This window comes from Dendropsophus ebraccatus, chromosome 11 (genome assembly GCF_027789765.1).
Source record: "Dendropsophus ebraccatus isolate aDenEbr1 chromosome 11, aDenEbr1.pat, whole genome shotgun sequence".
NCBI lineage: Eukaryota > Metazoa > Chordata > Amphibia > Anura > Hylidae > Dendropsophus > Dendropsophus ebraccatus.
In genome coordinates, this window is record NC_091464.1 from 42,143,628 (window position 1) to 42,158,102 (window position 14,475).

Consider the following 14,475-nt stretch of genomic DNA (forward strand, 5'->3'; position numbering starts at 1 on the left):
TATGTGCGTATATTCGCGGTTCGCACTACGGCCGGAATCATACGCAGTGTGAACATAGCCTAAAGCTTAAAACTTTAATAAGTTTGGTCCTTGTATGCTTCAAGAATCCATAGCCTTTGGATGTAGTGTTTTAACCCTGTGAGTGCTGGTGATCCGTGTTTGGGGGTGACAGTGACCTCTCTATTTGAAAGGTGGTTGCAGCGTGTGTGTTGAGGTGCCTAGACTGTGTTGGGGTGTGATTTTTTTCTCAATTTGCCACCTGAGTGGAAGGTGAGTGCAAGATTAACCCTAGAGATGAGCGAACCTCGAGCATGCTCGAGTCCATCCGAACCCGAACTTTCAGCATTTGATTAGCGGGGGCTGCTGAACTTGGATAAAGCCCTAAGGCTATGTGGAAAACATGGATATGGTCATTGGCTATATTCATGTTTTTCAGACATCCTTAGAGCTTTATCCAAGTTCAGCAGCCGCCACTAATCAAATGCCGATCAATCGGGTTCGGATGGACTCGAACCCGAACCTGGTTCGCTCATCTCTAATTAACCCCTTTCAGTGGCATTCACGTCACATGCTGGGAAATGTGTACGTGACAGTAATTACGCCACTGCCTGTTGCCCTTGGTTATGACCTCCCTTTGGGCATCCACTAAGTTGGGACACTCATGCTCAGTTCAAATGCAGTCTTCTTATCTGTCCCATTTGTACTTGCAGTTGATTTTAACTTTGCATGAAAGCAAGGGAGAGTGTGCGCTTTTTTGCACGGCAACAGTAGGATTAGAGTTCAGAAAGGAAACCAGGTAGTGATTTGATAACATTGGGGAGAAAAAGAGCACAGGGATGAAAGTTATTGTTTTTAGAAGTTGAAGGGGAGAAACACTGAATGATAGACAAAACCAGAGACACAATGTAAACAATCTATTTCCTTATTTCAGTAAATATTGATAGGCTTCTCTTTCCAATATCCTTCCATAGACATGAATCATTTCATATCACACAGTTTCTAACCTGTTAGAGCCAGAATATTATGAATGATAGCTGTGTACACAAAAAATGGACCAGGGGTTTGTATAAACAGATCACATTGCAAGTTTATATCCTATGATGTTATAAATGATAGTAATCTTTGACAAGCCTGTGAAAATTTCCAGGAAATAAATATCACAAGATTTAAGTTAACATTGAATTTGTTTAGTTGGCACGATACAAAGACTCAGTGTTTATAGAGCTCTTTACTGATTATAACTTGGCCTTTGTCACACTTTATATTGTATTTAATATTGTTTCACTGATGTAATCCTTGGTGAGTAATCATGGGAAGTTTATACGAAATTATGTAACAGCGGGAAATGTGATGAAATGAGAAACAACCATAGGTCCTTTGTTAAATCCCCTTCTGCTCTAGCATTAGCCCACTAGTGATCTCTACCAGGTCTCTCCCGGCCGCTGCAGCCAGTGCAGCAGCTTCAACAGTGATGCTTGGGTCTATTGTACAAGACTACTGAGGCCAATCACTGGATACTTTGGTCATATGGATGTACGTAATGTCATCAAAATAAGGCAAAAGGCACAAAGACTGGTAGGATGAGCGCAGCATTTGTACTGGCAATTATGTGTTTTGAAATGAGTTTTTTTTTCCTTCACATTTTCTGCTCTTGTAGAAATTAAAACTTTTCTTGTAATGTTGGTCATACGCCTAATGATAACTTACAGAGTACCTGTCATTTGACAAAACTTTTTTTTTTTTTACATGCCATAGAGAAATGTCAAAAGTTTTTATCGTGTCTGATTGTTCACTAAGCGTGGTCCTCTCCTGGCTCTGTGTCACTACAGTCAGTCTCCTAATGTAAGTCTGTGGAGCCAGATAAAACAAACTCACCAACTCAATTTTTTAAACAACATATTCTGTATTGCTGGGAGGAGAATTGTCCGAACTATTAATTATTTACATTCCTGATCCCATGTAATTTACGGTGTAAATGCAAATGCAAAATAATTTCTTTTCACATCACATTGCAGAAAAAAAGAAGAATAAAAAGTGATCAAAAACAAAAAACTACAGATCACAGGGCAAACAAAATTAGCCCTCATACAGCTCCATAGATGAAAAATTGTTAAAAAAGTTATGGAAGTTAGAATAGAGTCATTTTACGGCTATGTTTCCATACTGTATTTTTGCTCAGTATTTTAGTCAGTATTTTGCAACCAAAACCAGGAGTAGATTGAAAACATAGAAATGCTATGTTCGCACACTGTTGAAATTGAGTGGATGGCCGTCATTTAATGGCAAATAATTTCCATTATTTTAAAACCACAGCCGTTCAAGATTAGAAAAAGCACAGCTACTTTCTTGCAAAAACAGCACCACACCTGTCCACAGGTTGTGCATGGTATTGCAGTTGAACTCCAATTCACTTCAACTTAACTGAGCTACCAAACCACACCCAAAGTAGAGTAAAGAGTGGTGCTGTTTCTGGAAGTTCCCATGTTTTTCTTAAGTTGGATTACCCCTTTAAGTGAATTATTCTTTCAAAAAAAGAAGTCAAAGAAAAGAATTATTGTAGTCTTACTGACCTATGGAATACAGACAACACAAAAAAGGGAAAACTGATTTGTTAATTACTACTAGGAATAAGGGAGATCTCAATGCCCCGAAGGAGATGGCACGCTGCTTATATGCACATTAAATTGTTACATTCTATTATATTATCTGGTCTTGCCAACTAATGTCAGTATAAATTCTGATAATGAAAAACATCCAAACTGGCAGTCACATTCTGTACATGTCACAACCAATTAAGATCTAGTAGTTCATCACTTGTTCAAAACTTGTTAAACCAGTGTGGAAACAATGGCAGCCTGTGACGATCTATGGAAGAAAACCTTGCATTGCTTACAATACTCTAACATGACCTATATTACTCATGTTAATGTAAACATTTAATTAGTACATTTCCTTATATTGAGCCAACTGCTTTACTTGGATTCCCGATCTCCCCTGGGTCTAAACCTTAAAAATGATTTGGCTTTTATATATACATTGATGAACTATATTAATCACTAGCTTTTGTATGGTAATGTAACTTTTTTCTATTTTTTGTAGAATTTTTGTTATTTTTCTTGTATCTTTATGCATTAATAATGTAAGAACATGTATATTGTAGGTTTTTCCAAGGGAACGTGATCCGCCAGACATGGGCAGGGGGCATGCAGGCATGTTCACACATGTGGCTGCATTTTGCTATTATTGTACTATTACTATGTATGTATATATGGAACACACTGTGGTTCATGTCTTATGTCATGATTAACGAGTTATGCTCTGAAACTAATTGGCGTCTGGACAGGTTGATGTATTATTTTTAATGGTTTGAATAAAGCAAGAAGTTTTAATATATTGGAGCTGGAGACATCTCTATTTACCGCTGTAAACTGCTATGAAAACCTATCTCTGACACATTACTAAGGATTATTTTTTAGATTGTAGTTTACACTTGATCAATCGCTAGTAAATTAAATTTTTTCATCTATGCAGAAATTAGTTAAACTAGATAGGGAACAGAATCAAGTAAGTTGTTAAGATTTATCTCTTCAGTGTTTCCAATCCTTTTCCACCTCAGGATACCCCTTGGGAAAAAAAAAGAACCTCAGGGCACCCCTAACAAATGACGTCCTATAAAATACAAAAACATCATTCGGTGACTCTCAGGTCACGTCTTCTTTAATTTGTCTTCAGTTTCTTGTTTCTTCTCTATCTCACCCAGACCACCATGATGAGCTCTTCCAGCTTTAGAACCTGTCAGGCAAAAATCTTAGACTCTGGACTTTTGCAGCAACTTTCTTTTCTTTATTTCCACATATAGGGTCCCACACAGTAGTAATTCCACTGTTAGGTGTCATGTGGGATAAAGTGAGTAGGAATGTGGGTTGCTCCCCCTGTATGTAGGATATCCTGCTGAGCCCCCATACAGTAATACTGCGCCCTGCTGTGCCTCTATATAGTAATAATGCCCTTTGTTATGCCCTCCATATAAGTATGCTTCCTCTCCACATTTGTCTTTTGTCAGTAGTGGTCTCTCCTCCTTCGGGACAGCACCATCACTCCACTGCCTTCCTGGATTCTGAGTAACCAGACAACTTCATCAACGCCTCCCTTGTTCAAAAGTGGCAACTCCTCATGGTCCTACTTGCAAGAACTGTGACCATCACCTCCATCACAGGTGAATCCCTGAGGGAAGTTGCCCAGTCCTGTAATGAACCATTGACCCTTCAGGTGGGTGCACTACATAAAGAGGAGATCGCAGACCAGCAGAAAGGCTTCATTTTTAAGACTTACTCTTCAGCTGGCGGCAGGTTTTTCTTTGTCCAGATGAAGGATGGGTTTCTCCGTCCGTGTATCGACTCCTGGGTCTTAACAAATTTACTGTGAAGAACCATTATCCCCTGCCCTTAATCTCATAACTCTTCGGCTGTCTTTTTGGCACCCAGATCTTTACATAGCTAGACCTTTGGGGTGCATACACCCTGATTCAACACCAGATATGGGCACTTCGAGTACCTGGTGATGCCCTTTAGCTTATGCAACGTTCCGGCCATCAACCAAGGATCAGTCAGTGACATCTTCTGAGACATCCTCTACTCTTGCATCATTTGTACCTTGATTATATTGTGATTTATTCACCAGATCTGCAGACCTATGTGGGTCATGTATGTCAAGTGCTGAGATGCTTAAGAGCCAATGGCCTCTATACCAGATTCAAGCGGTGTATGTTCCATCAGTCCAGCCTTCCTTTACTTGAGTACTGTACATTTCTCTTCACTATGTTCTGCAGATGGGTCCAGCTAAGTTGTCAGCAGTTCCTCAGTGGTTCCTGGGTTTCGTCAAGTCAGTCTATCTAGAGTGGGTAGAGCTGTATTTTTCCTCAGTTATACCCAGTAATCAATCGTGCATAGGATTAGTATACTGTAATCTATCCAGAGTAAGTAGAGCTGTATTTTTCTTCAGTTAAAAAAATTTGATCACATCTTTTATACCCAGTAATTAATCATGCATAGTATTTCTGAACTATTATTTATTTAGAGTGGATAGAGCTGTATTTTTCTTCAGTTAAAAAAATTGTTTGTACCTGTTATACCCAGTAATCAATCGTACATAGGTTTTGTGTACTGTAATCTATCCAGAGTGGGTAGAGCTGTATTTTTTGTTATATGTTATATCATAGCTATCTTATTTAGCCTTTTGAACATGGTAAGAACTAGAGGTGGTAAGCGAGCAATGACAGGCGTAGGAAGGGGAGAAAGAGGTACAAGACAAGGCAGTACAGCTCCCACAGTAGACAGTGCTCCAGCCAACATACAACCGAGAAAATCGCTAGTCACAGGACCGTCAGACCTGTCATCTCTTGCTCGGTTCTGTGCGCCTTATTACTGGACAGCGTCACCAATCTGTTCTTAAGTGGTTATCACACCCTGAATCAAGCGCTTTCATCTCCTCTTCCTCTCAGTCACGGCCTTAAATATCATCATCATCATCGTCGTCAGTCCAACTGTAAGCAAACATGGGTAGAATGTCCCTTCCCAATATACAGGCCACTTGAAATAATCCAGATTCTGAAGAGCTCTTTGACCACACAATGCAGTTCGGGTCAGAAGGCGGTTTAAAAGATCAAGAGGCCAAAGAGGATGATTTAATCTGCTCTTTGGCCCAATTGCTGATGCCCTCAGAGGATGATCAGGAAGCTGGTCTGTGGTCAGAGATACCGAGCGGTAAGCCATGCCTGAAAGTGCCTGTGGCTTCTAGCCCGCAGCTTGATTATGTACACTGCCAAGTAGAGGACTTCACCTATGATGATGATGACATTGCGGATCCAACGTGGTCTTTGGAGCAACAGCTGGCAAGGGCATCATCTTTGGAGGATGAGGAGGATGGGGTAGTTACAGTGCGGGTCCGAACTAAGAAAGGGAGAAGTCCACTGATATTACTGTGCCAGCTGTGGTCAGTGGTGACAGCGGGGAGACTGGTACTAAATTTTTACCATCTAAGAGATCCCGAACCTGTAAAGCCTGGGCCTTTTTTGATCAAGTCTCTGATTCTCCGACTGCATCTGTGTCCTTGGCTGCATCTGTGTCCTCCAAAGTCCATCTGACTAAAGACACATGGACCAGTAAGCACAGTCAAGGTTGTTATATATCCCTGACTGCTCACTGGGTGACTATGGTGGCTGACACTGCCTCTGGTGCCTCTTGGTTTCCGTCATCAGTCTTCAAAACTGCTGGGATGGTGCACAGCGAGGATCTCCAACCTCAACAGGTAGCATCACATGCTAAAAGAAACCAGGCGTTCTTAAATTAAATTGTCTTGGAGACTGTCAACACACAGGTCGAGAACAGTAGAGGGCTATGCGCACTCAGACCGACCACAGGCTGGGTGCTAATAACCTGGCACCAGGTAACGTGGTGTGCGACAATGGGAGCAATCTCCTTGCTTCCCTTAAGATCGGCAGATGTACGCACTTGCCTTGTCTGGCACACGTTATGATACTAGTTGTGCAGAAATTTCTTAACTGCTACCTGGGTGTTGACGGCTTGAGGTCTTAGCTCCCACTTCCGGTATTTGCACCCTGCTTCAGCGTGACTGGCATAATTGCAATGGGATCTGGGCCTTCCCATCAACCATCTCATCTGGGATCTGGCAACATGCTGGAATTCCACGCTCCACATTCTGCAGCGATTGTGGCAGCAGCGTAATGCCATTATGCAGTACGAAATGTCACATGGCCTGACTAGCAGTGGTGCGGACCTCGGGGTATTCACTCATAAGATCTGTGCACCATCCTTGTCAGTTTTGAAGAGGCCACCAAAATGGTCAGTCAAGACGATGCCCTTGTCAGCATCACTGTTCTGGTGATATTTTTACTGGACCAAGCTTTAGGCACTCTGCAGCAGCAGTTTTCAGCAGATGGAGGAGGGGGAGGAGGGGGAAGAGGAGGAATAGGAGAAGGCAGACACGGAACCTTACTCACCAGGGGATGTAGAGGACCCAACTGTTTCACAGTTGCATAGGTCTCTTTTAGGCACTGGTTCTAGGTCGAGGATGGCAGTACAGCTCCCATGGTAGAGCACATGAGGCTAGCCAGGCCTCTGGTGACGGTCAGGAGGAAGAAGTGGAGGAGGATGAGGAGGCCGTGGACACCACCGGTACTGATTACCCTTTACTGGTAAGAGGTTGGCACAGATTACAGGGAAAAGAGGAGGAGGAGGAGGAAGATCCTGTTAGTGCCCCTCGGTGATAACTGACAAACCTATCCGTCTATGCACTGACAATGTGGATCGTTTGACATTTATAAAAAAGAATCAAGCGTGGATCTCTGACCATTTTGTTGCTCCGGTTGCCGATGTCACTGACTAGTAAACTGTAGCATGTCTTTTTAAAAATGTGAAATACACATTTCCACTACAATACATCTCACGTCTGTAGTTCCTATGCCTGCTGCTTCTAAAAATTGGATTCTACTGCTGCCCACAGATAACGTTCAAAGTGTTACAGATTATTTTATTTTTGAAAAATACACCTGTATGAATTTGATGCACACTGCATACACCTCTTTCTCCTCATCCTCTTTGTAGGCTTCCAAATGGTTATTTTTTAAATGCCTAGACTTCCTGCTGTGATCGCGCCTGCTGTTCTTCCTACATGTCTCCAGCTGCACCTCACCTGTCACTGCTAACAAGCCAAGCCAGGGGTAAGCTACCTGAGGGTCGCCTGCCACATCAAATCCATCCCGCTGGGATGCGGTAGGCTTTGGTGTAGACTAGCGGCCCCTTAGACTCCACTCCCTAATGCGCCATGGCTAGTGGAGGTTCAGTGGACCACGCCTCCAGTCATTACAGTAATAATGTCCCCCAATGTGTTCTCCATATATTAATAATGCCCCCTGCTGTACCCTTCCTATAGTAATAATGCCCCCAGTGGTGTCTCAGAAGTTATAATGTCCCCTGTTGTGCCCTCTGTATAGTAATAATGCCCCCTGCTTGGCCTCCATATAGTAATAATGCCCCCTGCTTTGCCTCCATATAGTAATAATGCCCCCTATTGTGCCCTCCATGTAGTAATAATGTCCCCTGCTTGGCCTCTGTATAGTAATAATGCCCCCTATTGTGCCCTCCATATAGTATTAATGCCCCCGTAGTGCACTCCATATAGTAATAATGTCCCCTGCTGTGCCCTCCATATAGTAATAATGCCCCTGCTGTGCACCCATATAGTAATAATTCCCTGTTTTGCCTCCATATAGTAATAATGTCTCCTGCTGTGCCCCCATATAGTAATAATGCCCCCTGCTGTGCCCTCCATTTAGTAACAATGCCCCCATTGTGCCCTCCATATAGTAATAATGCATTTTGCTCTGCTATCCATATATTTAAAATGCCCCTGCTGTGCCCACATATTAAAAATGCCTCCTGCTGTTCCCTCCCACATAGTAAAAATCCCCCCCCTGCTGTGCTACCATATAGTAATAATGTCCCCAATGTGCCCCTTATAGTAATAATAGCCCCTGCTATACACCCCACATAGTAAAATTCCCCTTGCTGTGCCCCCATAGTAATAATGCTTTTTGCTATGCACCCCCACAGTAAAATGCCCCCTGCATTGCCCTAATAGCAATAATGCCTCATGCTGTTCACACATAGTAATATTGCCCTCTGCTAAGTATGAGTGGCCCAACCTATTGGATGCCTGGTGGGCCTTAAAGGGGTTATCCAGTGCTACAGAAACATTGCCACTTCCTTCCAAAGACAGCATCACTCTTGTCTCCAGTTCAAGTGTGGTTTGCAATTAAGCTCCATTGACTTCAATAGAACTGAGTTACAAAACCTGCACCCAAACTGGAGACGAGAGAGGTGCTGTCTCTGGAAGAAAGTGGCCATGTTTCTGTAGCACTGGATAAGCCCTTTAACTAAGGGAAACAGGTTATCAAATACACATGGGGGATTAGTTAATCTATATTTCTAAAACTATACATTTTTAGAATTGCTTGTAAATTTGAAATAGGTTTCGTTTAACATAATGCTAAAGTATAGATCTAGTTTTCTTCCCGATACCACCCCTTTAAGTATCTGAAGCAAGCTTTTGGGAATGCCAGGTGCACAAATGCTACTCCAGACTCTGCAGCAGGTTAATTCAAATGTACAGAAGGTTGTCCAGCACACTGTTAAAACCAATACTTTATTGATTTAAAAGATTAAAAATCATGATGCGGTCATAGTATCCTAACGGGTGTGCTTCTCCTCTCCTAGGCGCTTAGTCATAGTTTGGAAAAATAGTAAAATAAAAAACTATTTGTAACAAAAAAATTACAAATATAATAGTTTTCAACTCAAGAATCCAACTGTAATGGAGATATACATTTATTGTTGTGAAGCTGTCCTCTTTGCAAGCTCTCATCTTCCTATAGTCTATAGCATGAACCTACTCCCCAAGCAGGGGCGTAGCTAATGTCTCCTGGGCCCTGGTGCGAGAGGCCAACTTGGGCCCCCCCCCCTCCTTTCACGACCAAGTGATGCTATTGTTGTGTGTGTGTGTGTGTATATATATATATATATATATATATATATATATACCAAAAGAAAGAGCAAAGGACAGCATCTCCTCATAAGGTGCTTATAATTTTATTGTGCCAGTTTGCAAAAAGAAAGTGCAACGTTTCAGCTCTATGAGCCTTTGTCAAGCATATAACATGATGATACTCATCGCCATTTTATATTACACATGCCCAATCACCCAAGGGTTACAATTAAAAAACGACCAATCAACACAGAGTAGGCGGTACTTGAAAGTATACAAACAGTGTCATAAGTCCATATCCACGGGAAATACTTCTAAAAGTTACTGTCATCTACCGTAATTCATAACATTAATATGACTCACTATTGCGCCTTTCATATATCGCCCGATCCATCCGGCTACAGGACTGCACATCATCATGATGTCTCACGCTGTCTCCGGCACCCGGTTTGTAAACAACTTCACTGCGGTTGCGCACACTCAGCCACATCACTGGGGGATTCCCGACGTCATCAAGATCACATGGGGCTTCACTACCAATGTCAGCTTCGTCAGTATGGAACTCCCCCTCGTTGTCATGGTTTTCGTAAACATTCCTCGGTCTCCATATAATAGCTCACGGGCTCTGCATCCATCATCGCGGCAGCGTATTACATTCAATGTCCATTGATTGATATTAAAGGAATGTAAAACAGTGTATTCGCCCATAACACGCAGTAAACATTGCGGGGCGTATTCTCCACAAGTTCTCACTCCATCCGGAGTTAAAAGAGCGCCCCGCTGTATTCAGCTTTATATTTAGTAGTGCCGTACACCAACCCTTAAAAAAGGAAAAAAACGCAACGATGCCGCAAGTAAATGCCGCAAGGATATAGTGGTGAACATCTCCTCATGTGAACTGACACCTCTACAACTAAAGGTATTAAGGAAAGGACTATCTTTTAGTCCTACAATGGACATTGATTGGTTTAATTTTGATGTGGATATGAATTTATTTTTTAGGCGCATCAGGTTAAAAGGATTTTTTTGTGATATGGTTAAAAATGTTAATCAATGTGATGAGGGCACACATAGTCTGTTTCAGTTTGATGCATTAAATTTAACAGCAAAGAGTACGTTCCAACCCCCTAGAACTAATAACGTAATTGAGGGATATATAGAGGTGGTTACAAAGAAAATAGAGGATCTAAAAAAACAAAGAGTAATGGGACATAATAATTTAACTAAGGAGGAGAGGGACTGTCTAATAGAATTGAGTAAGAGGAAGGATATCACCTTTAAACCCGCGGACAAGGGGGGAGCCCTTGTAGTTATGAACACTAGCGATTATAAAGGTGAGATCCTTCGGCAATTACAAGATACTAATGTATATATGAAAATTGACCATGACCCTAAACTAAAATTAATTAAGATGTTGGACAACATTGTGCGACAGGCTAAGGAAGAACAGCTTATTGATGACAGGTTAGCATCATATTTAGTGGTCGATCACCCAAGGACACCTGTGATATATGTGTTGCCGAAGATTCACAAATGTTTGCAGTCCCCCCCTGGAAGGCCTATAATTTCTGGATGTGGTTCCCTTTTTAATAATGTCTCTATTTTTCTGGACAGGGTACTGACTGATATTGTAACTAACATGCGCTCATATATCAAAGATACGACGAATTTTTTGATGAAACTGGAGGGATTGTCGGGTTTGGATTTGAAGGACGTTACATTGGTATCATTTGACGTTTGTTCTTTGTATACATCTATAGAACATGACAGAGGATTACGGGCCATAAAGTGTGCCCTCACCAACATCGGATGTGACCCTGGCGGGATCCATTTTGTGCTCCAGCTGCTGGAGTTCGTTCTCTATAACAATTATTTTTTGTTTGGGGACGAATTCTATGTACAGCGCCGAGGGACGGCCATGGGGTCCAATGTGGCCCCTGCGTATGCAAATCTATACATGGCCGCCCTCGAGGAGGAGCACATATATGGCTCCCAGCACATGGTACACATCCGATGTTGGTGGCGGTATATAGACGACATATTTGTAATTTGGGAGGGCTCGGACGAGTCATTGACTTCCTTTCTGACGTACATTAACCAGTTACATGATAGCCTAAAATTTACTATGGTCAAATCTAAAAGCGAATTGCAATTTTTGGATACATTAGTTTATGTTTCAGACAATAAATTGCAGACAAACCTTTTTGTAAAGGAAACAGACCGGAATAACCTTCTGCACTATACTAGTAATCATCCACAATCAATGGTAAAATCCCTTCCATGGAGTCAGTTATTAAGAGTACGAAGGATAACTAGTGAAGTTGCTTGTCTGTCGGATAATGTTGACTCAATGTGTCTTAAATTTGAGGAGAGGGGATATCCCAGTAGGGTGTTGGATGGACATAAAAAACGATTGGAGGTTACTACAAGAGCCCAGACGTTGTTGCCCAGGGATAAATCCAGAGTTGCTAAGAGGATTCCTTTTGTGTCCGTCTATAGTGCATATAGTGGTAGAATATCACAGATATTGCGCTCTAACTGGTCTGTCCTAAGGGATGGTCTAGGGGATAGAATAGCAGAGTTTAAGCAACCACCTATCATGGCATACAAGAAGAGTAAAAACATTAGAGATTATCTGGTACATTCAGATATTGGCACTAACAAGAGGGACACACAGCAAGTATTGGCCAGAGTCCGTGATGGCAATTACCCTTGTCTACATTGCAGCAATTGTGCAAATTTAGTAAAGGGTAATAGCTTCCAGCATCCACATACAGGCAAAACAATGATGATCAGAGGTCGGTATACTTGTAATTCTAAATATGTTGTCTACATGATACAGTGCCCATGTGGCCTGTGCTATGTGGGCGAGACCATAACTGAGGTGAAAACTAGAATGAATAACCATAAGAGTACCATTCGGTTGAGAAAGACAGAACATCCCGTGGCTAAGCATTTTATTGAGGCAGGGCACTCTGTGAGCCAATTCAGGTTTCGGGTCATTGATAGTGTCCCTCCGTTGCGAAGGGGAGGAGATAGAGAAAGATTATTGAAACAAAAGGAGGCGAGATGGATAAGCACATTGAACTGTATGTGGCCTAGGGGTATGAATCTAGAATTAAACCTAAATGTGTTCGAATAAGTACATACCCAATTTGTTCCCTTGTATATATGTCCTATCATCTTTTATGATTTTAATTACATGTCATTTTATGTATTTTTTACAGAGGTTATTCACGTATATCATCTGATTTTCAGACCTGCCAGGCTGCATATTCTGAAGTGACAAGAAACGCTGTATCTCCGTTATGCACTCGAATTTGGCACTCACAGGGTTGCTGAAGACCATGTTAATGGACCACAATCGGTGTTACTTTCTCCATCTTGCTCCCTCACTGACTGTTGCATAGAAGAAGAGGTTTTACGGGTCTCGAGTGATATTACCATTTACTTGCGGCATCGTTGCGTTTTTTTCCTTTTTTAAGGGTTGGTGTACGGCACTACTAAATATAAAGCTGAATACAGCGGGGCGCTCTTTTAACTCCGGATGGAGTGAGAACTTGTGGAGAATACGCCCCGCAATGTTTACTGCGTGTTATGGGCGAATACACTGTTTTACATTCCTTTAATATCAATCAATGGACATTGAATGTAATACGCTGCCGCGATGATGGATGCAGAGCCCGTGAGCTATTATATGGAGACCGAGGAATGTTTACGAAAACCATGACAACGAGGGGGAGTTCCATACTGACGAAGCTGACATTGGTAGTGAAGCCCCATGTGATCTTGATGACGTCGGGAATCCCCCAGTGATGTGGCTGAGTGTGCGCAACCGCAGTGAAGTTGTTTACAAACCGGGTGCCGGAGACAGCGTGAGACATCATGATGATGTGCAGTCCTGTAGCCGGATGGATCGGGCGATATATGAAAGGCGCAATAGTGAGTCATATTAATGTTATGAATTACGGTAGATGACAGTAACTTTTAGAAGTATTTCCCGTGGATATGGACTTATGACACTGTTTGTATACTTTCAAGTACCGCCTACTCTGTGTTGATTGGTCGTTTTTTAATTGTAACCCTTGGGTGATTGGGCATGTGTAATATAAAATGGCGATGAGTATCATCATGTTATATGCTTGACAAAGGCTCATAGAGCTGAAACGTTGCACTTTCTTTTTGCAAACTGGCACAATAAAATTATAAGCACCTTATGAGGAGATGCTGTCCTTTGCTCTTTCTTTTGGAATACGATTGGGGTGAGGGTCGAACCCCGTGAGGACTGTGCATCCCGCACTGCGTTACCGCGGATCCAACTTGTACTATATATATATATATATATATATATATATATATACACAGTGGTGCCTTGGATTATGAGCATAATTCATTCCAGGACCGTGCTTGTAATCCAAATCCATTCTTAAACCAAAGCAAATTTTCCTATAAGAAATCATGTAAATGCAGACAATTGGTTCCACACCCCAAATATATTTATTATTCTGTACTGTACAGTAATGAAGAGGATGGGAAACACAAGGGCTGACAGAGACTGCAGGGAGCATGAAGGAATGAGCAGTACAGATGTGGGCACATACATGCAGCACTCTCTGTCCGGGGAGAGAGGGGTTACAGCTATGGAGAGATTATCCCCACAGTCCTGTCCCCTGATGTAAGCCCCACCCTGAAGGGGATCTGCTATGATTTGGAAGGTGTTTAGAGTACAGTGCTGTAGACCCCGCTATGCAGGCCATGCCCCTTCTCCACTCGCGCTCCCACCCAATACAGGAAGTTCTTAAACCAAAGCAATGCTCTTAAACCAAGTCACAATTTTGAAAAACTGTGAGCTCTTAAACCAAAACGCTCTTAAACGAAGTTACTCTTAAACCAAGGTACCACTGTATGTGTATA